At 40.4% G+C, this 27773-nt stretch overlaps 1 protein-coding gene across 5 annotated transcripts in view; it reads right to left on the bottom strand.

The window, feature by feature from the left end:
- Kcnn2 (potassium calcium-activated channel subfamily N member 2) overlaps positions 1-27773 on the bottom strand; it is a 440351-nt gene that overhangs the window by 106965 nt on the left and 305613 nt on the right. The window lies entirely within an intron of this gene.

Here is a 27773-nt window from a genome sequence, read left to right as displayed (position 1 = left end):
GACAACCAGGTGATGCTTAGCAACTGAGCTGGCTAAAACCTACGGCTTGTAAAGTCTAGCTAGGTGTACTGTTTATAGAAGAGGGCAATAGTATCAGGGGGTGGGCCTTCCATTCCTTCAAATTAAAATGAACAGCTTGTTACGTAGGAACTCAAATATTTGGGAGTCGGCAATACTGGACAATCATAAAGTGGACTTTATAGCAGACTGCTCTCTTCTCAAAGATAGGTGTTTTGACCCATGCACAATTCTATGTATGGTGCCTCTGCAGTTAGCTCAACCCCAGATGGCAGTGCCACATGAGCACTCTTTTTTTTTTTTTTTTTTTTCGGAGCTGGGGACCGAACCCAGGGCCTTGCGCTTCCTAGGCAAGCGCTCTACCACTGGGCTAAATCCCCAACCCCACATGAGCACTCTTATGACAAATCATATTCTAGATCTCAGGAAAGTCACAAGAAACCACAGGGGGGAAAAACTGTGGCAAAATTATTTATTCTAGTTTCCTTACTATTGTTTTTATATCTTATTCAATTCTTCCTTAATAAAGACTACCTTTTCTTATTTTTGTCATATCTCATATCACAATTGAGAAAAGAACGCCTTGCTTCCCTGGCTACAAACATGGACACCAGACCTGGCTGTCTGTGAACTCCCAAAAGCACTCAGAAATAGGTGTTCACTTTTCTGGCTGCCCATGATGACTTGTGGGGACTCTGGGCATCTGAGTTTAGGAATCCATGGGTGTCAGTCCTGCTGTGAAACTGTAGTCTCATGCTCTAGGAAGATCCATCTGCTGATGCCAACAGTGCTCTCCACTGAGAAAGAGGTCTTCTTTTCCCTCTGCTAAGTAACCAGCTCAGCTAAGAGTAAAAGCAACCAAAAAGGGCACATTTGCTTTCTCAGGTGGCTGAGCTGCAGAGTGGGTGAGGGAAGATTCCCCATGGTTACATGCTATGTGCCCTCTTCTAGAGGGATGACCTTCTCCTCGTGGAGATCAAGCAGATCCCTGTTATTCTGTATGTGTGACTTCTCTCCTGTGACCTGAAATGGTCCTTGTTTTCCTGTTATTTTGCAATACTAATTTGAGGACAAAATTGCCTCTTCTATGTGATCCTTGAGTCAAGGAGATAGACATATCACATATATTTTTTTCTTATCAAAAATATATCAGTATTTAGAGGGTCTACTTTCTTTACAACTTGCTTTGGAGTGACAAGGCAGACTGTACAACTGAAACCTACCTCCAAAGTGGCTGAAGATCACACAACTCCAAAGGATCTTTAAGAGACTTTAAAAGGCCTGTTTCTTTTCTACCCACTCTCTCACCCCACCCCTACTTTACCCATTCCTCTTAGCTTTTCTCATGCTTCAAGTGTTTAAGGTAAGGTCATACCAAATTCCACTTTCCCTAGTACCTGTGTGTCTTCCCATTTAGGGGAATATGCAAATAAGTTTGCACCATTATCATAAATCAAAAACAATACAAAAGGCACAAAAGAGAACCATGGCCATCTGTCTGCACTGGGTAGAGTTGCTTTTCTCAGGGCTCCTTCAATTCCAGGAGGATTTCCCTGCCATCAGCCCCTTGGCCACTTTGGTGAAGGACATTAAGTTACCTTCAATATGGAAAGCAGGCTTCAGTGTTAATCTTTAGCTTACTTTTTCTGTCATCCCCCAGCTTCAGGAAAAACTGATCCCTTGCCTGGGCCTCTGAGCTGCTTTGCTCTTTTTATCTCTGCTGCGCTCAGTGATCTCATTGTCATCCCCAGCCACCCCATCCCTGGCTACCAGGGTCCATATCTAACTCTCCCTGATAGACCTTCCCTGGGCAATCTCATCCTTTACCTTCCTACCAGATTCCTCCTTTTGTTCATAATCTCCATCATCTAAGAGTCACTTGAAGGCGTACATTATATAATCCTATTACTACAAGAACAATATCATTCAATATCCCTCCATCTCCCGATGGCAAAGCCTAATCTACATCAGCAGACAAAGGACTGTGCATTTGGTTTTGCCTTCTCCAACTTCTTGCTTATGACCCTTCCTTATAGTTCCCATGGTTGCAAATTACAAAACCCACCCCCTGCAGCTCCTTCTATGTTTTCTGCATTCTACTGTATAGCCTAGAAAGTCATCATCTAGCAAACACTCACTTAGCAAAGGCTAGAATCCATATCAACTCCAAATCTGAGAACTCCTTTGTTGAACTATAGTTCCTTCTATACCTCCTTTTGATGTTTTCGCAAAGGACAGTGAGACTTCTCTCAGGCTTGACACATAGGGCGCATCTACCCATGAGAGGTGAATAAATGCTCATTGCAACAGCTGGCTTAATACTTCTACCTCAATAATGACTACCCTGACTGCTGTAATAATGGTCCTAGTGTTTGTTAAGCACACTCATGGAAGATGAGAATGCCAAATGTCTGGCATAAGTTTATCTGAAACATTCTGCAGATTTACACCAAACATCCTACCAACTGTTAAGTCACTACACACATGAGATTCTGAAAATACATGAGAGATCTAGATAATTTTCTTCTTTGGTAACTTCCCTAGGGAAGTTTCTATTTCACTTCTTTTTATTATCTATCTATTCTATTCATAGTTCCCTTTTATTACCAGATAACTTATTTTGGTCTTGATAGTATACATTGAAGTGTTGTAAGGAAGAAGTATTTTCTCCTCTGCAAAACAAAAATGATGTTTTTGTTCATTCATTTAGTAGTCCATAACAAATTCTAAACACCAGGTTCCAGGGCTATGCTACTTCCTAGGTTGTAGAATTCACCGTAGACAGAGAGGGTGCCCACAGAATTTAATTTTGATCCAGAAAGAAAAATGTTACAAAGATGACTTGAAGCAATTTAATAAAGTAATTAAATTTACTTGGGATGTTGTGATGAAGGAAGTGGACAGGACATGAAATGGGGAAGGATAGATAAGAAACAACCATAGATATGACCATCAGTGAGCACTATTTAGGGAGCACTATTTAATGCAGGGAAATGATGAGAAAAACAGGCCATTATGGAAAGGACATCCTATGTGGGGTAAAGAGCACAGATGAAGACAGTGGCTTTATAACACCTTAGCATGTGTGCTCAAAGAAACAAAGAACACTGGAGTGGTTGAAGTTAAATGGCCAAGAGGTAGAGTAGAGGCAGGTGGGTTTGAAGGTACAAACAGGAGCCATGTGGGAAATGGCATCAAGACTGGATTCCATTCATCAACATGGGAATCCACCGAGACCTCTATGCAACAAAATGACAGGATATGACCTACAAGGCTCATCCTCCTGCTCTGGGGGACTTCAAGAGGCAAGCACAGAAACAAGTTATACAACACCTCTGCATTTGAGTGGAGTATTATTGAAACCTGGACCAAGGGTTGCCATGGAAATGTTCTGATGGGCATAGTGATTGCAATATAGCTAGAATTTGCTGATGAACTGAATGTAGGAATGATAACAAAGAACGGGACTCACAGGTGGCTACTGAGGTTCTACCATGGGAAAAAACAAAAACAAAAAAGCAAAACAAACAAACAAAAAAACCAGAAGGAACAGTGAGGCCACTTTCTGAGAATATTTCCTAAACTCTACAAAGTACAGAAGAAACAAAAAGCCCTAATTTTGGCCACTAATATCCAAATACAGATGCCAAGAATACATTAAGATATACAAGTCATACTGAGAAGCCTGGATCATGGAAATAAATTTGGGAGGCATCCATATTTACATGGTTTATTAGATTAGATGAAAAATATAAGAAAGTAAAAAGAACAGGACATGACAGCTCTCAAGGTCAAGTTTGGAGAATGTAGAACCCATAAGGGGATCTGAAATGCAGGAGTCTGCAAAGGGAGGAGGAAAGAGTAGTGCTCTGAAAGCAAAGGACTCTGGGCTGTCAATTACAAACTGTAAAATGGTGTTTGCTAGGTTCAGAGAAGCATTAATATACACTCAATAATCTCCAGAGAACACAAAAGGATTCTAAACATTACAGTTCCTCAAAGTCAACATTAAAGTTTAACTGCAGAAATATTCTATTTGAATTTCATATAATCTCTGTAATAATAGGTGTGATCTCTTTTCTACTCCCGGGTAGTTCACAGGAAGTTCACCAGAACGAATGATAGCAAATCAGATCTCCGTTCCTTTTCTTTTATTCTGATATTCCTAAGAGAAGAAATATTTTTGGGTACTTACTTTCATTCTGAGTCTGTAGCTAGTGCCCTTCACAGACTGAGTCCAGAATACATTCAGCAATAAACTTTAGTTTAATAGGATAACTTTTATATTTGCTGGGATAGTCACAACTTGATCCATTCCTACCTCACTACTCACAATTAATGAGCAGCAGGAGAACTCAATGGAATAGGATCTGGACTACAGTGGAGCGGCCAGCTACACAGTCAGTGACCTGCGGTGAAGGGAAGAGGCTGAGCTGTGGAGGCCCTATACCTGTCTCTTTCATGCATTGCTCTTAATCATGCTGCAAGAACCTGAGCTGCAGAATGGCATCTTACATGTCACAAATTCCTTTACTAGACCATAATCCAAGGTACCCCTCAGGAAAAAAAAAACCAAAACCACAAAGTACTCACTGAATACTTCATTCATACAGTTTTTAAGGAATCATGAAATGTAGCCAGGTGTGGCGGTATACATTTTTAATTCCAGCACACTAGGGGCAGAGGCAGGCAGATCTGAATTCAAGGCCAGCCTGGTCTACAGAGTGAGTTCCAGGACTGTGGGGGATATACAAACAAAGAAACCCTGTATTGGAAAAGGAAGGAAGGAAGGAAGGAAGGAAGGAAGGAAGGAAGAAAGATAAGAGTAATAAGTAAGACAGAAGTATCCATACACAACTAAATGTAATAATTAATATACTATGTGGCAGTGACAGAAACTGCAAGATCCATGTGGTACATGGGAACTTCACAGCCATAAAAAGCTAGGTCATCAATAGGGAAAGACAAGTCAGTGGCCATCGAAAATAAAGTTGGGCCCAGGACTGAGATCTGGCTCCCCAGAAAACTGCATAACTATGAAGGATCTGGCCCTGAAAGTGAACCCAGGACTGAAGGAAACAGATCAGAATTCTTCCATAAGCTCAGGGAAATTAAGTCTTTCTGGCTGTGCTGCAGGCCTGAGCAGTAAAACAAATGAACAGTAACACAGTAACAGAGACACAGAGATACATTTCACTCCATGAAACTAACTTTTTCTTTACATCAGGCCGAAAGCAAAATAAAGTGAGCAAAACAAAAACAAACAACAAATTATGGGGAGAGGGAATGTTTCCATCTCTATCAGGAAAGACTTCATGGATAGAGAAGTTCCCATAGAAATCAGCTACACAATATAAAAATCAACAAAAGACACAAATATCAGGAATGACCCTTGAGCCCCTTTAAAGTAAATAAGCTTAGCCTCAACTGTAAAAGGGAATCAGATAACGTTTCTTTTTTGTTTTTTAAACTTTGATTTTAAAAAAGTAGTAGGGCCTGGTAACACAGGCCTGTAATCATAGCTACTAGGGAGGCAGACACAAGCTTAAGTCAGCCTGATATAGGGAGATCCTGTTTCAAATAAGAAGAAGAATGCCTAGGAATTAGCTTGGTGACAAGACCCTAGGTTCCATCCTCAGGGCCAGAAAAAGAAAAACAGCTGTAGAAGTGCATGTAGTGCATGCTGGACTTCTGAGGAGAGGAAAGAACAGCACTTGACAACACTTGCATGTATTGCAAGTGCAACTGTGAATCCTGCCAGCTCCTGAGGAGAGCTGTTCAACAGGCTGGATCCTCAAGGCCCGTGCATTCCCAGCTCCCTTACATGTATGTGTTTGTAAACATGCTCAGCGGCAAGCACATGGTCTTGGGTTGCAGCACTGCTTTTATATTTGCAGAAGGCTGGGATAATCTAAATAACTTAATACAGAGATGGGTTAAAGAAATTGTGGATGTCTCCAAAACAGAATAATATGCCTGTGAAAAAAGTATCAAAACGTGCTTTTTCTTAAAACTATTAAAGAAAATGATACAGTAAGTACTAAGTAGTTTTTAAAACAATGTATCTGCTAGTATTTGTACAGTTTTCTTAAAGGGGAAAGATATATTACTTTTTTCATATGTATAAAATTCTTCTGAAAAAAAGACTAGAAATTAATGCTAAAGGACCACATAGGAAACTGAGGCCTGAGGAGTGGAGAGAAGAGTGACAGATGACTTCATAAGCATAAGTACTTTTAATTTGGGGAGCACATGACAAAATGAGTTACTAGTAAAAATTATGGAAAACCATTTAAAACAAGGAAAGAGAAGAACTAGAATGAACAAGGTCATTAGACATCCAAATACTTTCTGCCAAAGTCTACATGTTCAAGTCTAGAAAGTAGTGACTGCTGTTAGGAGAAATTGTTTATGGACTCAAACACAGAAATCCAATTAAGAGCTGAAATATTCTTACCAAGCAAAACCCTGATTGCATTTTATAACTATTGCCAACAGGATGAACAAAAATAAAATAATAATAATATCATTATTGTTATTATTATTATTATTTTATTAAACTTTTAACAGTTATTCAGTGAGGTCCCTTTATGAAGTGAGACCTGGGTACCTGCTTCCTAAAGTCCAGTCTGAAACATGGGCCATACAGAAGTTTTTCCACACCCTTCCCACAGCTAGGAAGGACAATCACCTGTCTTCTGTAATGGGCAGTGGTGAGCCAAACACACTCTCATATTCCTTATTCTGTCTCTTCCCACTGCAAACAGATCTACTTCCCTAAACTTCTTTGCAGTATGCACTACATTTTCTTTCTCCTACACTCCAAACATGATAAAGCTCTGATCTCCGGTCACAAGTACAAGGCTACTAGACAGCACAAAAGAATGCCTTGGGCTTTTTGTTTTGTTTTGTTTAAGTTGGTCATGGCTGATTTAGGCATCTCTCCTCCCTTCTTTACTTAGGCCCTAGGTCAGCAGTGCTCATCTTGTGACCAAAATTAAAAGGCTCTGAAAAATCACACCAATTATATCCTAGACATTTGAGGCCACAGAGCCAGCACCCCTATCATTTACGCTGCTGAAAACTAAGACATTTAACTTAGTACACTTTGAACTTCTGTGTAAACATCTGTAAAAGAAAAAGACTACTAACAAAAATGTTGTATGGAGGAAACAGTCAGGAAATCGTCAAAGGGAATAAATCTCAAATACTGAAATGTAAAATTCGATAGCTGCTGAGTGGTGGAGCTGTTGGTAGGTGGATGGCTCTTGTTCATGACTTTCAAGTGTCAGCCCACTGCCACTCTTGTTGAGTCAGTCATAGGAAACACGATTTCTAGTGTCAGAGAAGCTTGTACTCGGCTGGACCTCTCACCCACTAGCTGGATGGTTTGTGGTGAGGTATTTAAACTCTCTAAACTTAAACCTGTTCATTTCTGACAAGAAATAAAAATATCAGCCTTATGTGGCTAGTAAGAGGCAACACCCACCTCTGTCAATGCTGATAAGTCAGTCAACCCACAAATGCAGGAATAAGGAATGGTGTTCCAAGGGCCCTCAAGAGAAGTAGCCACATGAATTAAATGGGAACCTGTGTGCTGAAAGCTGAAATATTAACTGTGGAAGACAAGAACCTGACAAGGAAGCAGGGTCGAGTTAGCCTTGAGAAGAAGTTCACAAGCATCAGCAGTACTTGGCTTCTGAAGGAATCCTCATCAATTTCTGAAACATGAGCCTCTGGGATCCCTTTTCTCTAATGTAATCAAGAGCTTCAGACACAGATAAAGCCTTAGAACCATCTACTTGATCCGGGGTAATTAAGATTATCATGGGTTTGGAATCTGCTGCCCTTCAAACCTAATGTAATTAAAATCAAATCTTGACCCTTTCACGGGGCTTCTGGCGACGGTGCCCACTACTGGGTGCAGCCACATTCCCATAATCATTCTCACCAAAGCTGCAGTATGGGCAAGGTCTTCCCAAAAGACAGGATGCTCATCTTTCCTGCTCCTTTCCTCTCCATAGAATGGAAACCACAGAAAATATTGAAGTCTGTGGCTTTCGCCTTCAATCACCAGAATCCAAGCAAAGCTAGGTCTCATTGTGGCCTACCACCACTCCTCACAACCCCATCTTCTGCTTCTTTGGCTTCAACTGTACAACATGTGAGGGAAGTAAAGAGTGACTGTCTGGGGGTTGGGGATTTAGCTCGGTGGTAGAGCGCTTGCCTAGCAAGCGCAAGGCCCTGGGTTCCGTCCCCAGCTCCGAAAAAAAGAAAAGAAAAAAAAAAGAGTGACTGTCTGGGAACTAGGTAAGGCTAAATGTGCAAAGCTATAACTACATTTGTTTCATTCTAAAAGTTTAATGTATAAGAATAAAAGGCTGTTTATTTTCATTTGAAACATTGCTACATAGCTAAAATATAACACCATCATTTTTGTTATTTCAAGCAGTTCATGGTTATTAGCACATCTGCCCTTTAAGAGCTTAATTAATGGACAAGCAATTGAAAGAATCTGCCATGGTCACCCCACAAGTGAGTGAAAAGTCCAAAGCTAAAGTTCAGGTCCTCAAGCATTCACATCATTTGACACAAGCCTCAACTAACTCTGAAAAGGTGGAAGAGAATCAAATATTTATAAAGTAAGTGAATGTTTACCCCCTAATTTACATTATGATTTCTGCAATGTCATATCTAACTCCCCAATGCTCTCAGAAAACCTCCTCTTCTCTGGCAGAAACAAATATTGAAATAAACTTCCACATTGCACCCTGTGGCCTGTGGGAACAGAAATAGAACACATCCTAGTTCAGCTTGTTCATCTGTTCCATTGTCTGGAACTTCCTATTCCACACAATGAAATAGAATTTGAAAGACTGCACCACATTAAGATTGTTGTATTTTAGATAGGTAATGATTCAAATCCAATGAGCAACTACTTAAGATAATAGGTTGCATTTTTATCCACATTTTAAGACAAAGCTAAGGTTCAAAGGTGAAGGAACTAGTTGGGGTAATATGGACGAATTACGGAAATGGACAAGAACTCAAGTGATCTCCCTGTAGGAGTTGCCTCTACAGTAAGGAAACTCACATTTGTCCCATACTTAGTAGTTATGAAGCAAATTTGGAAAAACAAGATGTTACCAGCGATGTTGCCAATGAAGTTACATGTGTTTGCCCAGTTTGGTAGGAAATACAGCAAGTGAATGGAAGAAGAGTTGTTACATGTAAGTTAACCACTTAAGAAGTACTGATAGACAGTACGCTCTTGTAAGTAACCCCAACAAACTGGGGGGTTCACCAGGCTTAGTTGTGAGGGGACTGTTTCCTTTGTTTCCCATCTATCTGGGTGAGTAAAGGCTCACTGCATTACCTCAGGGAACTCACTTAATGGGGATACATATGTGACAAATATTTTCACACAGAACTCGCTGTAAATGAGATAGAAACAGAAATTGGAAGGAAGGCTGGATGATCAAGGGACTATGCTGGCAGGCAAATAAAATTAAATAATCATAATCACCAACTATCTAAAAAATGGTTAATTTGAAAGAGATGGAAAAGTAAGATGTAAATAAGATGCGGGATGATGGCAGAGGTGGCGGTGGCAACAGCAGAGGAAATGGAAACCAGAAGAGAATCTTGGAGGCATAAGGACAGACACTAGCACACCTTAAACATTGTTACATACACATATCTGCTAAAAAGTAAGAGCGATCACTAAAGGAGAGGATATAAATTATTTAACCTCCAGACTACTACAGAGGTAAATGGGTTTTCAAAACCCTCATGTTACCCACAACACGAACAGGAATAAAAAGGAAAAGTACAGGTCTAAAATTCGGTCTGAAATAGGTACAGTAGAACAGCGCCATACAGAGTCAACTTAACCAAATTGTAACTCCAACTTGCAGTGTGGACAGCAAATTAAGGGGGCACACTGAAGATCCCTGAGTGAACACTGCATGGGCAGGAAGCGAGGTGGCCAGATCAGAGTGTTTGCAGATGTCATTTCATTCAGACAGCACAGAACAGACTAAAGGGACACAAGCAAATTCTTAACCATCACCACTGCCAATAGGTGGTGGGGAAGCAGACTCGGAATAAAATGGAAGGCCATGTTAGGTTTTGGTTGTAATGTTCTTTAACCCCTTTGATAAATAAAACCTGAGAGGGTAAGAAATGAAAAATTCACCAGGGCCAGGAGGCACAAAGCTCAAAGGCTAGAAGGACTATTGTGAACTGTCAGGGAGTCCAGCCTCAGAGTCCTCAGCACAGTGGCTGGGCCTTTGTTCCTGTCTTTTTCATGTGCAACAAAAAGGCACTGTGGAGGCTGCAGTCAGTGAAGATGCTGTAAGGAAGAAAGCCATATCCCAGAATGGCTCTCCAGCTCAAGTACTGGCTCTGGGAAACACACTCCAGAAGCAGGTACTGCAAGGGATGGAAGTCTAAGAGTGACCCTGATCAAATTCCTTTACTTCTTTTAATTTTCTCCGGTGCTGAGCCCTTGTAATTAGAATAGAGTCTTATGAAACACATCAATCCCACCTCAATAAGAGTTAAGGTTAAGCAAAAATACACTCGATTGTAGTTACTGTTAAATTTTCAAACCTTCCTTACTAAAAATATTCTGTTTAGCTTCTTAATGACAGCAGTGGTTGTTATATTAATACTTCCCTGCTTAAAAAGAAATGACAAAACAGACATTAAGTGGCAATTCTGTCAAAATTCAAAATGCCTGTAATTAAGCCCAAGTCACTGAGACTAATTCTGAATACTCATGTGGTAGGACTAATCAAGACTAATGTTGGTTATTTTTAATACGTGTTTCCAATTCGTATACTTTAGATTTTAAAAATAAGAAAAATTTTCTCTTCAGTGGTCCATTGAAGAAGAAGTAATGTGTCCTGAGATGTTTCAGTGGTCGGGAAGCACGGGATGCTCTTGTGGATGACCGGGATTCGGTTCCCAGCATCCACATGGCAGCTCACTGAAACTCCAATTTCAGGGTATCTGATGCCCCTCTCTGGCCTCCACAGTCACCTGCAAGCACATGGTCCAGAGACATACCTAGAGACAAGATGCCCATATAATAGGACAATAAGAATAAAGTATGTACAGTCACAAAGACCTTGTCAGAGTGACATTCATGCTGAGCATAAAGGCACAGAATTGTAGCATGTACAAAGGTCAAAGTATAGCTTGCATCAAAGTATAGCATGTACAAAGATCAAAGTATAGCTTGCATTGAAATCTCATCAATGACATTGGTCAGTCTCTTCAGACAAATATAAGAATCTCCAATAACATCCATTCAGCTAAACACGCTGTCAAAAAAAAAAAAAAAAAAAAAAAGATCAATCTGACCAAAGGAATGGGAGACATGAGATGGCAAACAAACAAACAAAACAAAACAACAAAACAACAACAACAAAAATCTGTACAGTATACAGAAAGAAGTTGGGCCTATCATTCAGTTGACTTTAGATTTGAGAGAAAATTTCCTGGGTGTTTATAATTCAGATAACATGTTTAATGTTTTTAGGGAGATTATGAGGGCTTTTGCTTTTCTGAACTACCACCTAGTTAACTCCTATGGGAATGTGGTTATAATAGATGAGAATGCAAGAGAAGAAGCTGTCAGCCCTAAACAAGGGAGCTCACATAAACAGACACCCAAGAGTGGAGTGCCGTTGCAGCTCAGCCTCAGATTCATCCAGATTTTCTTTCAGTGGTCAGCATTCTTTCCTACCCTGTGCTTCACTTTCACAGGTAATTGAGTATTGGCTTCTATCCCAACACTGTGGGCATCCCTGGAGACAGATGAAAAAGACTAAACAAGATATATTTTAAGGAACAATTAATTATAGATAAAGATTATTCTACTACAGTTTTCTTGAATCAACTCTGGTGAACTTTGGGTAACATAAAATACAATTTGGAGCATAGGATTGCCTTTATCTATATTAAAGTAAACCAAATGTTTGAATATCATGTTTTCTAGAAGTAGTTACTTTTCGGTGGTAACTGAAGTGGAAAAAAATGGCACAACTTTTCTCACACATTCCAGACAAAATTATACCTAACCATTCCCTTAAAAAGGAAGCTCTGAAGTTACACATCTCAAGATATGAATTTGATTCCCAGTTTTGCTACTTGCTAGCTGAATAGAAATTGAAATGAAGTCATGTGTATAGTGTACTTGGCACAGTACATAGTCCCTTAAACCGAGTCTAACAAAACCTACCTTTTCGTGCAGTTATGAAGTTCAGAAACAAACCCATAGCTCTGATTTCGGCCATTGACAGCGGTCTTTAAAACCCATCCATACTAGTCATTTCAATTCAAACTATAAATACAAATAGTTCATAAAGCTAACTTTCTTTAATGATCCCAAACATTATAGCAGAAAAACACAAAAGCATAGAAAGAGATGTCGCTGAGGAAAGGCACATTTGCTAAACTCTTCTCAGTACATTAGACTGTCACCCCTCCTCCTCTGAGCTGGCTTGGTTCACAATTAGCCTCAACCAACCTTTGATAAACTAAAGAAAAGGGGCAAGGGTGTCTGACTGCCTATACTTCATAGATGAAGACATAGAGAGCATTTACATAGCTCCCAGGAAATGGCATAGAGGGAACTTGACTGAAGCTACTTCTTGCTAACTATAAAGCAGAGCCATGGGAAGGTCCATCAGATTCACACGTGACATCGGTCTTCCTGGGATTGACAGTTGAGTTAGGCAGAGTCTGACAAGTCCCCTTGTAATAATGACCTTCATTAGCTGAGCCTGGAGGTCATCCTTGTATCCTGAATTTTTCATCACTCTCTTACCTTGATACTCCCAGACTCAGCCAGGATACAATCCAAACAGCGGCTCACAGTGCCTCATCAACAGAAACTCACAAGAAATAGATCATGCCTGTCATGAGTAGTAATGGTTACGATGACACACACATGGGGGTAGTTTTTGTGACTGCTGTATCCAGCACTGACATTGTCTTAGTTAGAGTTTCTAATGCTGTGATGAAACACTGTGACCACAAATAATTGAAGAGAAAAAGATTTGTTTCACTTCCAGGTCATTATAACAACAGTTCATCATCGAAAGTACTTAGGGAAGGAACTCAATCAAGGCAGTAACCTAGAGGCAGAAGCTGATGCAGATGTCATGAGGCAGTACTGCTTACAGGCTTGCTCAGCCTAGTCCTTTTCATAGCCCAGGACCACCTAGCTCCAACCACAGTGAGCTGGCCCTCATATACCACCAATTAAGAAAATGTCTTACAGGCTTGCCTATAGCCCAGTCTTACAGAGGCATTTACCCAATTGAAGTTCCCTCCTCTCAGGTGATTAAGACAACATAAAAACTAGCCAGAACAGGACTTAAAGCATCTTGATTTCTAAGAAGCTTTGTGAGTTAGGCCACATACACCCCAGAATTACAGATGACCAACTAAAGTTGTGAGATATTAACAGGCTTCCAAGAATTGCTGGGGCAATGTTAGGGAAATGTGTGTTTCAAGCAACTTCTGTTTCACCTGGAGTTTCTCTATCCCTGCATAAACTGTTTGTTGGTTGGTTGGTTGGTTGGTTGGTTTTTGGAGAATAGCCAAAACACAAAGGATGGTGAGGTTAGGCAAAGATGGCTTCCTGAAAGAGGTAACTCCACTAAATTTTCAGGGACCTGCAGGATCTGAGGGAAAGAAAGAAGGACGGCATTCCAGACTCCGAGGTGTGGAACAGAGTAAAATCCTCTGGGAACCTCAAGCAGCTGCTGGAGAAGTAGTGGACAAGGATGGCTGCTGTTAATGAGCAGCTAGTGACCAGGTCTAGAAAGGAAGATCTATGTTATGCTGTGATCTGTCACAGTGAAACCACAAAGCCAGGAGTCATTGTCAAGTTGTTGTGACATCAGATTTGGGGTGGTCCTCTCTGTAGCGTTGGGGAGGACAGAAACACCAGAGACTATGTTAATAAACATGAAAACTAAGGAGGGAAACAGTCAAGATGAGCTCCCTGAAAGCTTTACATACCCCTCTGAGATGGAGCCAGATCATGCTGAGTATGTATAATTTTGTTTTATTGTTTATTAGCAGACTCAGCAATTGTATTATCTGTACTTCCCTGGATACTGGATTTTAAATATATTTTGCATTGTTTGGTAGTTCCATATATTTATACAATGAATAATATTTGTTTTGGGCCCTCCTCTCCTATTGAAACTCTTCTCAGCAAGTATCCCTCTCATTTTCATATCTCCTTTCTGTGTGTGACCCACTGAGTTTAATTAGAGTTTCTTGACGAGTGTGGGTGGAAAGTAATGTACTGGAGCAAGGGGCACTATCACTACAAGGCTAAAGACAGTGACACCCTCCCCAACAATCTGAAATTGACAATGATCCCCCAGAGAGAAATGGGGCCCAATGGGCTCCCCCACATACATGGTGATGTGTTGAGGGACCCAATTTTGTGCATGTCCTATGCAAATAAAAGCAGCTGCAGTGAGGCTAGGCATTCATGAGCTGTAATGACTATGTCTTATCTAGAAGACATGTCCATGCTACACTTGCCTCTTTTTTCTGAGTCTTCCATTCCTCCCAGCCCTTCTTCCATGATGTAGCATGAGCCTTAGAGGGGTGGTAGAGTTATCCTATTTAAGTACAAGCCCTCAATGTATTCTCTGCACCCTGGCCCTATTGGTACTTAAGATGAGGTTAAAAGAAAAAGAAGAGAAGCACTAAGCTATAAAATGCTGGATAAATACTAATGTATGTAATAAAATTTGGCATAGAATTGAGGACGCCATATATAATACATAGAAATGATGGAATTTCTATACACATATTCTATTACATAGAATGCATTGAATCTCATACATAAAATGTTGTACACATAATATGTTTTATATATGCTTGTATTAGGATACAGGCTAGATGAACAGCATTTGATATAAATAGTACCAATATAAAATTCTTGCTAATGTAAACTCAGTAGAGGTTGCACAAGAACATGATAGCAAGCAGGAAAGTACTGCCACCTGTTTGCAGAAAGCAGCCATGGCGACAAGGATACCACAGGGGAAGCAGCCACAGGAGCCAATGATGTGAGAGAAGGCACAGAGAAGATCCAATGAGACAGCAGAAAGTCTTCCCTAGGCCCTAGGTAGTGAGTGGTGTCTGACCCCAGGAGCAAATGTAAGAGGCAGAGAGGAAGCCTAAGAGAGAGACTAGTTAACTGGGACATAGGAAGTCCCCCTCAAGGACTATGAAGGGGAGGGCGCCCAGCAGTCAGTGAAAAGTGGAAGAGATTATCTCCATGAAATATGCTTTTAATTGGTAGGAACAGAAGTTAGCAAGCAAACTAATATAGTGCATGTGCTGGCAGACACTGAGGCCACCCGAAATTTGAAAAACACCATTTACCACTTTCCACTTTGTGATTAGAAACAGTCAACCAGAAAAGGGGTTCTAAACATAAGCACAGGAGTTTCCCTTACCAAATGAAGCCAGCTCTACCAACAGTGGCATGAACATTTTACCTAGTCAGAGACATACACTATCACATGATCGAGTGACAAAGTATCAGAAAAAGACTGTTCTTTCCTCACAGGTCTCTGACTAGAAATTCCAATGCTTCAGAAGCCCCTTCACACAGCCACTGTACTTTTGCTTGGTGGTTTCAATTTGGTTCACAATAGCATCTCACTTCACATCCAGAAAGCTTCAGAACTCAGGACATGCTAGAGGCCTTGCACCCAGCGATTTACATTTTCCAGGCTGAGTACTCCTGACCCTCAACTCACTACCATACCTTAGTGTGAAAGACCAGAGGCAAAAGAACAAAACAAGTTGGTGCAAAAGCAGAAGCTGTTTGGCCACATTTCTCCTTGCTTTTGTTGATGTTTCTCTTCTTTAACCTAGAAGCTGGCGAACTGTTTGTTGTGAAGGACTATAGAGTAAGTAGTATACCAAGTGGTCTCTGCTGCAAATATTAGATTCTGTTATCAAAACAAAAATGCAGCACTCTCCTGTTCTTCTTAAATGTGCAGGAGGACCATGTGTCAGTGAGATTTTAGTTTTAAAAGCAGGTAGTAGGCCAGATCTATTGAGAGTCAAGGATTAGTTTGCCACTGATTAACCAACCATTTGCTTTCTTTGCCCCTATCCTTGCTGAAAAGAACTTGGTTCAGTTCTCTTGAAATAGATCCCATCATAAACCTCTTGTTGGCTCCTCCTTTAAACTCTAGACTTTGTTTTAGAATGATGATGGGAGAAGAGGAAGGGTGAGAATTTCCTGAGCACTGTGATATGCTAAGTGCCCTGTCAATTCTTCCTAAGTGCTATCTCATTAAGTTTCTAATACATTCTGGTGATAGGCATAACCACTCCCACTCTACAGATGAAGACAATAATACTGAGGCTGACAACCCCTTATGATCACACACGAGTGAACCCAAATCTTTGGGGAGCCAGAGCTCCCAGTGTGTTGCAATCCAGAAGCACAAGGGAATGTTTGCATGGGAGATGTATCCTGGGACTGTCTTCCTACACAGTCCTCTAAGGGTTTTCGCTTAGTGTTGCTACCCATACCCTGTTGGGTAGTGACAGGCCCAGCCAGTTGGTATTAATCACTTCTAAGCATTGGGTCTCCCAAATATTTTAGCATCCAACATCAATGCAAGTACAAAACGACAGATGCAATCCACCATGACTAGAACATAATATGCTTGTGCAGACTTCTCTACCCTTTGAGAATGGTGGCACACCCAAGAGGATTTGAGACCACAGATCAGCATGTATCCTCAACAAGTCCCTTAAGAACCAGAAGCAGACAGAGAATCCTGATGTGGTTGGTAGTCTCAAACACGACATGTGTTTCCCCAGAATATTCCCAAATGAACACAAGTTGAGAAGCTGAAAGCAAGTGGACACCAGTCTGTGGAGACCTGTGCTAGGCAGGGCTGCTTCTCAAAGGATTCCTTAGATAAACAGTCTAATGAATTTTACAATGTGTGAGGCGGGAGAGAAGGGGGAGAGGAGGAGGAGAAGAAGAAGGAGAAAGTGGAAGAGAGAGAGAAAAAAGTTAAGAGAGAGAAGGAGGGAGGGAGGGAGGGAGGGAAGAGAGAGAGAGAGAGAGAGAGAGAGAGAGAGAGAGAGAGAGAGAGAGAGAGCGCGCGCTGAGGGCAATCCCTGCAGCAACAGAAAGTGAGAGAATATATGTTTTTTCCTTTTAAACTGGAAATTGATCCTAAGGGTTCACGATGTTAGGCATGCATTCTACCACTGAACTATACCCCTACTCTTTTTAATTCTTATTTTGAGACAGCATCTCAATTAAGGTCAGAGCTGGCCTTAAACTCACTTTGTAACCTTGACAGGCTCTGAACTTTCAATGCTCCTGTCTAGTCTTCTGAATTCTCAAGAAGATGGGGGAGGGGGTCATCAACTGCTCAGATCCCACAAGTCATCATGTACACCACCCAAAACAAGGGAGATAGGGACAAATCACATGAAACTTGCATTCAGCCTGGAATGCAGCCAGAGTTTATCCCACATGGGTATCGGAGTCCATCACACATCTCAGCAGCCTCATGGTCTTACTGCTTACTGTGTTGTTGACCTTTGTTTCCATGAAGCAATACATCACAGGAAGCCTGAAGATGCGCTTACACTCTCCGTTCACAGGCAGCAGCTTGCTGTGGTCACCTGACTTCCTCCTATTGTACAGAGAGGGCTACATGCTGCAGAGCTCAGGCTAGCCCACTGACTACTCACTGTGCCCTTGAAGGTTGTTCAAATATGGGTTCCAGGGACTAAGTCCAAAGTCCAAAGCACATGCCCACTTTCCCTCTGTGTCTAGCTCAACAAGACATACTTAACAGATGAGATACTTCTAAAGGGCTGCACTGAAGCAATCTGCATGCAGAGAATCAGACTGAGCAAGACAGTGAACATGACAGAAGGAGGGTTGGATCCTGGTACTCCAATGTAAGGAACACACAAGGGACATATCCTAAGATGAGAGGCACAATGTGGTCAAAACTCAGCGGCTGAAAAGGATAATCATTGTCATAATGGATACAAGAGACTATAAAATAGACATTCTGACAGAAATGAAGGTAAAGAATAGAGAGGGGGGAGCCTTTTTAAATGACATAAATCCACAGGAATATGTGAATACCAAATCAAAGAATGAAAATTAAAATGGCTTTCATTCATGAATACAATATTGTTGGCGCCTTTCCTTTCTTTCTCAAAAAATAAGCATATCAGAGATTTCTCTTTATATCATGGCTCCTTGAATCTTGGTAGTCTGCTCAAATACATATTCATCACATATCCCCTTTGATATTGCCAAGAATAGTTAAGTACTTGATTAAAATACTAATGAGGAAAACATAAAAACTTAATTCAAAATATTTTCACAGCATAGAAATTCACAATAATACCAACACTCAGAAGCTGTTGGCTAAAGTTTAAAGCAACAACATGCAGAATATATGTGTGTGAAAATATACATTTGTATATATGTACATGTGGATGTAAATAGACATCTGTATGCTTGGGTGTATATGTGCCTTTTCAGATGTTTTAACTCAAAGGTCAGGGAACAACTTTTGTTCTTTGATATGAGAACTTTGAAGGATGAGATTCATTTCCCTTATGAAAAGCTACCTGTTGCAAGCTTTGAAAAGTCAGTAACTCCAATGTCAAAACTTCATAGCTAACTCCACATAGATTGAATTTCCTATCATAAGACTTGGTTGAGTCGATATTTGCATATTTCAGTATCAGATACTGAAAAGCATAACAAATTCCACGCTGTTCAGTTTTATATTTTACTTTAAATGCATGCAATCTCAACATTAATAGGTTGTTCTAGCTTGCTTTCCTGTGGCTGTGATAAACAACTAGGGAGGAAAGGATTTATGGCAGTTATAAGTCTATATGTCAGTCCATCACTGAGGGAAGTCAGGGTAGGAACTCAAGCAGAAACCATTACACGATGTTCTTCACTGGCTGTTCTCTACCCCATGCCCAGTCAGTTTTCTTATACAGTCCAGGACCCCTGCCTAGGTATGGTACTGCCCACAATGGGCTGAATCCTCCTATGTCAACTAGCAATCAAAACAATTAGCCTGAGAAAGAGCCACAAGCTAATCTGATTCAGGCAATTCTTCAACTGAAGTACTTTCTTGCACGATATGTCAAGTTAACAATTAATACTAGTCAGCACATACACAGGCCAATAATAATTTTTCAGGATGTTAATAATCTGTAACCATAAAACATAAATTCAATTCATGGACAACCCCCCCAACTATTCAGTAAAAATATTAATAGCTTAAAAGTCAGTACTCATGAAGTATTTAACTATCATAGCAACATACAGTTTTAAGGAAAGCATTTTTATTCAAGGTCAAACCCATAATAAACACACGATCTCCTAAAAGTGCATAATACTTGTGCCAAAACTAATATGTAAACACTTATTAGGCTTTACTTGGAATTGAATAGCTCCTGACAGAGGAAGAATACCCAAGTAACTAAACAGTAAAAGCCTCATACACATATCCAAACAGACAAATTAACAATCTCATTGTGACACAAGGCAACCACTACAAATAAATACATAATTAGGTGAAGGTGCTCAGAGTATTTAAGAAGGCAAAGGAGAGACACTGCCCAGATCTGAAGGGACCCACTCAAACAGCTCCCTGCACCCAAATCCCATGGGAGGGAGAGCTAGACCTTCAGAGAGGCAGACACACCTGGGAAGCCAGAGGAGACTACTCTCTGCCAACATTTCTGACGCTAGAGGAAAACACCTAGCGCCATCTGGGCCCCCTGTGCACAGGATCCCTAGCAAAGGCAAGGCAGGCCCTTCTGGTTGCTGCCCTCATGGAAAGCTGAAACATGGATCTGAGAAGCGACTCCAGGCCCGATACCAGAGGCAAGACCAACTTTCCAGCTCCAAGTGACCATCCTGGTGGACTGAGTACACACGCCCACAGGAACACCTGATTACAAGTAGACAGGGACGACGACATGCATGAAAGGAGAACACTCTGTGCCCATAACTGGCTAAAAGAGAACAGGAAAACAAGTCTACAGCCCGCCTGACACACAGGCCTATAGGAAGGTCTAGCCATTGTCAGAAATAGCAGAAACAAGGTAACACCAGAGACAACGTGATGGCAAGAAGAAGAGCAGGAACCCAAGCAACAAAAACCAAGAATACATGGCATCATCAGAGCCCAATTCTACCACCAAAGCAAAAACTGAATATCAAACATACCAGAAAAGCAAGATCTAGATTTAAAATCACATTTGATCATGATGATGGAGGACTTCAAGAAAGATATAAAGAACTCCCTTAGAGAAATGCAGGAAAACACAAACAAGCAGAAGCCTATAGAGAGGAATCACAAAAATCCCTGAAAGAATTCCAGGAAAACACAATCAAACAGGTGAAGGAATTAAAAATGGAAATAGAAGCAATAAAGAAAGCACAAAGGGAGACAACACTGAATATATAAAACCAAAGGAAGAGACAAGGAGTGGTAGATACAAGCATCACCAACAGAATGCAAGAGATAGAAGAGGGAATTTCAGGAGCAGAAGATTCCATAGAAATCATAGACACAACTGTCAAAGATAATGTAAAACGGAAAAAGATACTGGCCCAAAACATACAGAAAATCCAGGACACAATGAGAAGATCAAACCTAAGCATAATAGGTATAGAAGAGAGTGAACACTCCCAACTCAAAGGACCAGTAAATATCTTCGACAAAAATCATAGAAGAAAACTTCCATAACCTAAAGAAAGAGATGACCATGAACATACAAGAAGCCTACAGAACTCCACATAGATAGAACCAGAAAAGAAACTCCTCCCGTCACATAATAGTCAAAACACCAAATGCACAAAACGAAGAAAGAATATTAAAAGCAGTAAGGGAAAAGGGTCAAGTAACATATAAAGGCAGACCTATCAGAATTACACCAGACTTCTCACCATAGAGTATGAATGCCAGAAGATCCTGGACAGATGTCATAAAGAGCCTAAGAGAACAAAAATGCCAGCCCAGGTTACTGTATCCAGCAAAGCTCTCAATTAACACAGATGGAGAAACCAAGATATTCCATGATAAAATCAAATTCACACAATATCTTTCTACAAATCCAGCCCTACAAAGGATAATAAATGGTAAAGCTCAACACAAGGAGTCAAGCTACACCCTAGACAAAGCAAGAAACTAATCGGTTTGCAAGAAAACAAAGAGAAGGCAACACAAACATAATCTCACATCCAAACAAACAATAACAGGAACCAACAATCACTATTCCTTAATATCTCAAAACATCAATGAACTCAATTCCCCCCAAAAAACCCTCAGATTAACAAACTGGATACACAATGAGGACCCAACATTTTGCTGCCTACAGGAAACACACCTCAGAGACAAAGACAGACAATATCTCAGAGTACAGGGCTGGAAAACAACTTTTCAAGCAAATGGTCTGAAGAAGCAAGCTGGAGTAGCCATTCTACTACTGAATAAAATTGATGTTCAACCAAAAAAGATAAGGCAGGACACTTCATATTCATCAAAGGAAAAATCCACCAAGGTGAACTCTTAATCCTAAATATCTATGCTCCAAATACAAGGGCACCTACATACATAAAGGAAACCTTATTAAAACTCAAAGCACACGTATCACCTTACACAATAATAGTAAGAGATTTCAACACTCCACTCTCATCAATGGAAAGATCATGGAAACAGAAATTAAACAGAGACATAGACAGACTAAGAGAAGTCATGAACTAAAAGGATTCCACAGGTATTTATTGAACATTCTATCCTAAAACAAAAGGATATACCTTCTTCTCACCACCTCATCATACTTTCTCCAAAACTGACCATATAATCGGCCATAAAACAGACCTCAACAGATACAGAAAGATAGAAATAATCCAATGCTTCCTATCAGACTACCACGTAAAGCTGTTCTTCAATAACAGTAAGGAAAGAATGCCCACATATACATGGATGTTGAGTAATGCTCTACTCAATGATAACCTGGTCAAGAAAGAAATAAAGAAAGAAATTAAAGACTTCTTAGAATTTAATGAAAATGAAGGTACAACATACCCAAACTTATGGGACACTATGAAAGCAAAGCTAAGAGGAAAACTCATAGCTCTGAGTGCCTGCAGAAAGAAACAGGAGAGAGCATATATCAGCAGCTTGACAGCACACCTAAAAGCTCTAGAACAAAAAGAAGCAAACAAACCCAGGGGGAGTAGAAGACAGGAAATAATCAAACTCAGAGCTGAAATCAGCCAAGTAGAAACAAAAAGGACTATACAAAGAATCAATAGAACAAAAACTGATTCTTTGAGAAAATCAACAAGATAGATAAACCCTTAGCCAGACTAACCAGAGGACACAGACAGTGTGTCCAAATTAACAAAATCAGAAATGAAAAGGGAGGCATAACAACAAAGCCATTGGAAATTCAAAAAAATCATCAGATCCTACTACAAAAGCCTATATTCAACAAAACTTGAAAATCTGGAGGAAAAGGACAATTTGCTAGACAGACACCAGGTAGCCAAGCTAAATCAGGAACAAATCATTTAAACAACCCCATAACTCCTAAAGAAATAGAAGCAATCATTAACAGTCTCCCAACCAAAAAGAGCCCAGGTCCAGATGGGTTCAGTGCAGAATTCTATCAGACCTTCATAGAAGACCTCATACTAGTACTATCCAAATTATTCCACAAAATTGAAACAGATGGAGTGCTACCGAATTCCTTCAATGAAGCCACAATTACTCTTATACCTAAACCACACAAAGACCTAACAAAGAAAGAGAACTTCAGACCAATTTCCATTATGAATATCGACCAAAAATACTCAATAAAATTCTGGCAAACCAAATCCAAGAGCACATCAAAACAATCATCCACCACGATCAAGTAGGATTCATCTCAGGCATGCAGGGATGGTTTAATGTATGGAAAACCATCAAAGTAATCCATTATATAAACAAACTGAAAGAACAAAAACCACAGGATCATTTCATTAGATGCTGAGAAAGCATTTGAGAAAACTCAACACCCCTTCATGATAAAAGTCCTGGAAAGAATAGGAATTCAAGGCCCATACCTAACCAAAGTAAAAGCCATATACAGCAAACCAGTAGCTAATATTAAACTAAATGGAGAGAAACTTGAATCAATCCCTCCAAAATTAGGGACTAGACAAGGCTGCCCACTCTCTTCCTACTTATTCAATATAGTTCTCGAAGTCCTAGCCAGAGCAATCAGAGAACAAAAGGAGATCAAAGATATACAGATTGAAAGGAACAAGTCAAAATATCAGTATTTGCAGATGATATGATTGTATATTTAAGTGATCCCATAAGTTCCACCAAAAACTACTAAACCTGATAAACACCTTCAGCAAAATGACTGGGTATGAAATTAACTCAAATAAATCAGTAGCCTTCCTCTACACAAAAGAGAAATAAGCCGAGAAAGAAATAAGGGAAACGACACCCTTCAAAATAGTCTCAAATAATATAAAATACCTCGGTGTGACTTTAAGCAAGCAAGTGAAAGATCTGTATGATAAGAACTTCAAGCCTCTGAAGAAAGAAATTGAAGAAGACCTCAGAAGATGGAAAGATCTCCCATGCTCATGGATTGGCAGGATTAATGTAGTAAAAATGGCCATTTACCAAAAGCAATCTACAGATTCAATGCAATCCCCCTCAAAATTCCAACCCAATTCTTCAGAGAGTTAGACAGAAAAATTTGCAAATTCCTGTGGAATAACAAAAAAACCCAGGATAGCTAAAACTATCCTCAACAGTAAAAGGACATCTGGGGGAATCACAATCCCTGAACTCAAGCAGTATTACAGAGCAATAGTGATAAAAAACTGCATGTTATTGGTACAGAGACAGACAGATAGACCAGTGGAATAGAATTGAAGACCCAGAAATGAACCCACACACCTATGGTCATTTGATTTTTGACAAAGGAGCCAAAACCATCCAATGGAAAAAATATAGCATTTTCAGCAAATGGTGCTGGTTCAACTGGAGGTCAGCATGTAGAAGAATGCAGATTGATCCATTCTTATCACCCTGTACAAAGCTTAAGTCCAAGTGGATCCAGGACCTCCACATCAAACCCGATATGCTCAAACTAATAGAAGAAAAAGTGGGGAAGAACCTCCAACACATGGGCACTGGAGAAAATTTCCTGAACAAAATACCAATGGCTTATTCTCTAAGATCAAGAATCGACAAATGGGATCTCATAAAACTGCAAAGCTTCTGTAAGGCAAAGAACACTGTTGTTAGGACAAAATGGCATCCAACAGATTGGGAAATATCTTTACCAATCCTACAACTGATAGAGGGCTTATATCCAAAATATACAAAGAACACAAGAAGTTAGACTGCAGGGAGACAATTAACCCTATTAAAAAAATAGGGTTTAGAGCTAAACAAAGAATTCACAGCTGAGGAATGCCAAATGGCTGAGAAACACCTAGAGAAATGTTCACCATCTTCAGTCATAAGGAAAATGCAAATCAAAACAACCCTGAGATTACACCTCACACCAGTCAGAATGGCTAAGATAAAAAACCCTGGTGACAGCAGATGCTGGCAAGGATGTCGAGAAAGAGGAACACTGCTCTATCTTTGGTGGGATTGCAGACTGGTACAACCATTCTGGAATTCAGTCTGGAGGTTCCTCAGAAAATTGGACATTGAACTACCTGAGGACCCAGCTATACCTCTCTTTGGCATATACCCAAAACATGCCCCAACATATAACAAAGACACGTGCTCCACTATGTTCATAGCAGCCTTATTTATAATAGCCAGAAGCTGGAAAGAACCCAGATGCCCTTCAACAGAGGAATGGATACAGAAAATGTGTAACATCTACACAATGGTATACTACTCAGCTATCAAAAGCAATGACTTTATAAAATTCATAGGCAAATGGATGGAACTGGAAAATATCATCCTGAGTGAGGTAACCCAATCACAGAAAAACACACATGGTATGCATTCATTGATAAGGTGATATTAGCCCAAATGCTCAAATTACCCTAGATACACAGAACACATGAAACTGAATCAGGATGACCAAAATGCAAATGCTTCACTCCTTCTTTAAAAGGGGAACAAGTATACCCTTGGGAGGGAATAGGGAGGCAAAGTGTAGAACAGAGGCAGAAGGAACACCCATTTAGAGCCTGCCCCACATGTGGCCCATACATATACAGTCACTAAACTAGATAAGATGGATGAAGCAAAGAAATGCAGGCTGACAGGAACTGGATGTAGATCTCTCCTGAGAGACACAGCCAGAATACAGGAAAAACAGAGGGGAATGCCAGCAGCAAACCACTGAACTGAGAATGGGTCCCCTGATGAAGGAATCTGGGAAAGGACTGAAAGAGCTTGAATGGGCTGGAGACCCCATATGAATAACAATGCCAAACAACCAGAGCTTCCAGGTACTAAGCCACTACCCAAAGGCTATATATGGACCCCAACTACATAGGTAGCAATGTAGGCAGCTTAGTAAATGCACTAGTGGAAGGGGAAGCCCTTGGTCCTGCCAAGACTGAACCCCTGTGAGTGTGGTTGTTGGGAGGAGGGCGGTAATGGTGGGAGGATGGGAAGGGGAACACCCATAGAGAAGGGGGGTGAGGGCTTAGGGGGTTGTTGGTGGGGAAACCAGGAAAGGGAATAACAATCGAAATGTAAATAAGAAATACCCAAGTTAATAAAGATGGAGAAAAAAGAAAGAAGGCAAAGGGGAAATATCTTTTGCATAAATTTAACTGGGAACTCTTGTCTACCCGTTGGAAGTTTCAACTTCACAAAGTTTAAACCCCCAAGGTGCCCCATGAATTAAAAATTAAAGTCCCAAACTAAACCAAGAAATGTGCAATCCTCAAAACCAGAGTCTGGCATAATAAACACTCAGCTGATGAATGTTTGTAATGAATCAAGTTCCCTGGTTAAAAGTAAATCAATTGCCAAAGAGGAGAGGGCAAATTTTGAGGTATCATTGGTCATGTTTCACCAGAAGATTCTCCTATTCTTTCAGACCACTGTACTCCAAGGATGTCTTAGCTGGTGGTGAACCACTATATAAAATACTTGCTGAAAGTAAAGTTGGTGTAGTGATTGCTGGGGGTGGGGGTGGGGGTGGGGGTGGGGCTCCCTTAATTTAAATAAACTGTGGACTCACAGTGACTACAGACCCAAGTACTAGGGATTGCTGAAGTTTACATGTTTGCCTAGGGCTGTTTTCTAAGTGTATCCTTCCAGCAGGGGGTTTAATGCCAGAATTTTCCATTATCCAAATTACTCCCTATGCAGACTTTTCAGAGTGCCTGCTTAACTCTGTTAAGTCACTAGGGTCCTAATTAGTGTTGAGGAAGATGGAGTAAGATGTGCAAGATCTGAAGGAGTTAACTCAGTGTAGAAAGAGCTATGTTTCCAGCAGGAAGCCAAGCCAAGGGTGGATCAGAACTGTTCCTCCTACTCATTTGAAGACAGGAAACCCCAACCTCAAAAGACATGCTTGCATTTTTCCTCAGACAGAGGATTCCCTCACAACAAGAATCTGAATGAAATCCACTTAGACAGAAGAAGTCTTTAATAATGTTCCTCACAGCCCAGAGAGGCAGGTACTCTGTCACCCCCTTTTGACTGGCAAGGAAGCACAACCTCAGAGAAATTCAGCAACTTGTCCAAGGTCACACAGCTAATTAGTGATAGAACCTGGAGGGAATCCAGACTGACTGACTCCAGAGGCGGGACACAAAGCCAGGAGGCTGTGTTGCAAAAACTGTAAACAACCCAAAACAGATCAGATCGTTCTGTTCAGTGGGCAGGTTTATTAAGAAAAAAATTCAAAACTATAATTTGGGGGGAGGGCGTTGAGGCACATACTAGTCTTATACACAATACTCAAAAGCTTTGCTGGTACATTGGGCCACAACATAGATCATGGCAAGCTGGTACTTAAAAAAGTCATTCGTAAGTATTTCCAGTAATAATAAAAAAGTGACAGAAACTTTTGAGAGGATTATTCTATAAACCAGAGCTGTTTGAAATCACATCGTTTAACTGGATAACTGGTCTCTTGGTAGCCGATCCTTAGGAAATCACTGGAGATACTCAAAGTAAGTTTATTTACAAGGGTATTAGGGAAAACAGTTTTAAAAATGTGCTTGATTTTATTTTTTTAAGGATCCAAAAATCAGGAAAAATAATTCAACTGATCACAGCTATACGAGAAAACACAGCTATTGAGAACATGTCTTGGCATAGAAATAGCATGAAAAATGCATCAAGGAACTTATTTCTTTTATAGAACTGTGTAGCCAATGTATCCCCATCTACTCTACATAAGCCCCATTCAGTGGGAAAAACTACCCTTGAAGTGATGGGATGACTGATTTGCAGCTCTTTTTATATTTTCCTATGCTTTATAGTTTTCCAACATGTGAGCAGTTATTAATTTTACCGTCTAGAGAAAAACGGACCACATTTCTAAGACAAGAGGCATTAGGTCATGAAACATATGCTAATGCTTAAAATTAGAAGCAAATCATCCCAGTGTCCTTGGACATCCTTAATAGACTGGGCTATTATGACATTGCAATTCCCTTAAAATATGTGGCTTTC

Source organism: Rattus norvegicus, chromosome 18 (assembly GCF_036323735.1).
Source record: "Rattus norvegicus strain BN/NHsdMcwi chromosome 18, GRCr8, whole genome shotgun sequence".
Taxonomy (NCBI): Eukaryota; Metazoa; Chordata; class Mammalia; order Rodentia; family Muridae; genus Rattus; species Rattus norvegicus.
The sequence above is the reverse complement of the archived record's forward strand: the minus strand, read 5'-3'. Positions and strand labels throughout refer to the sequence as shown.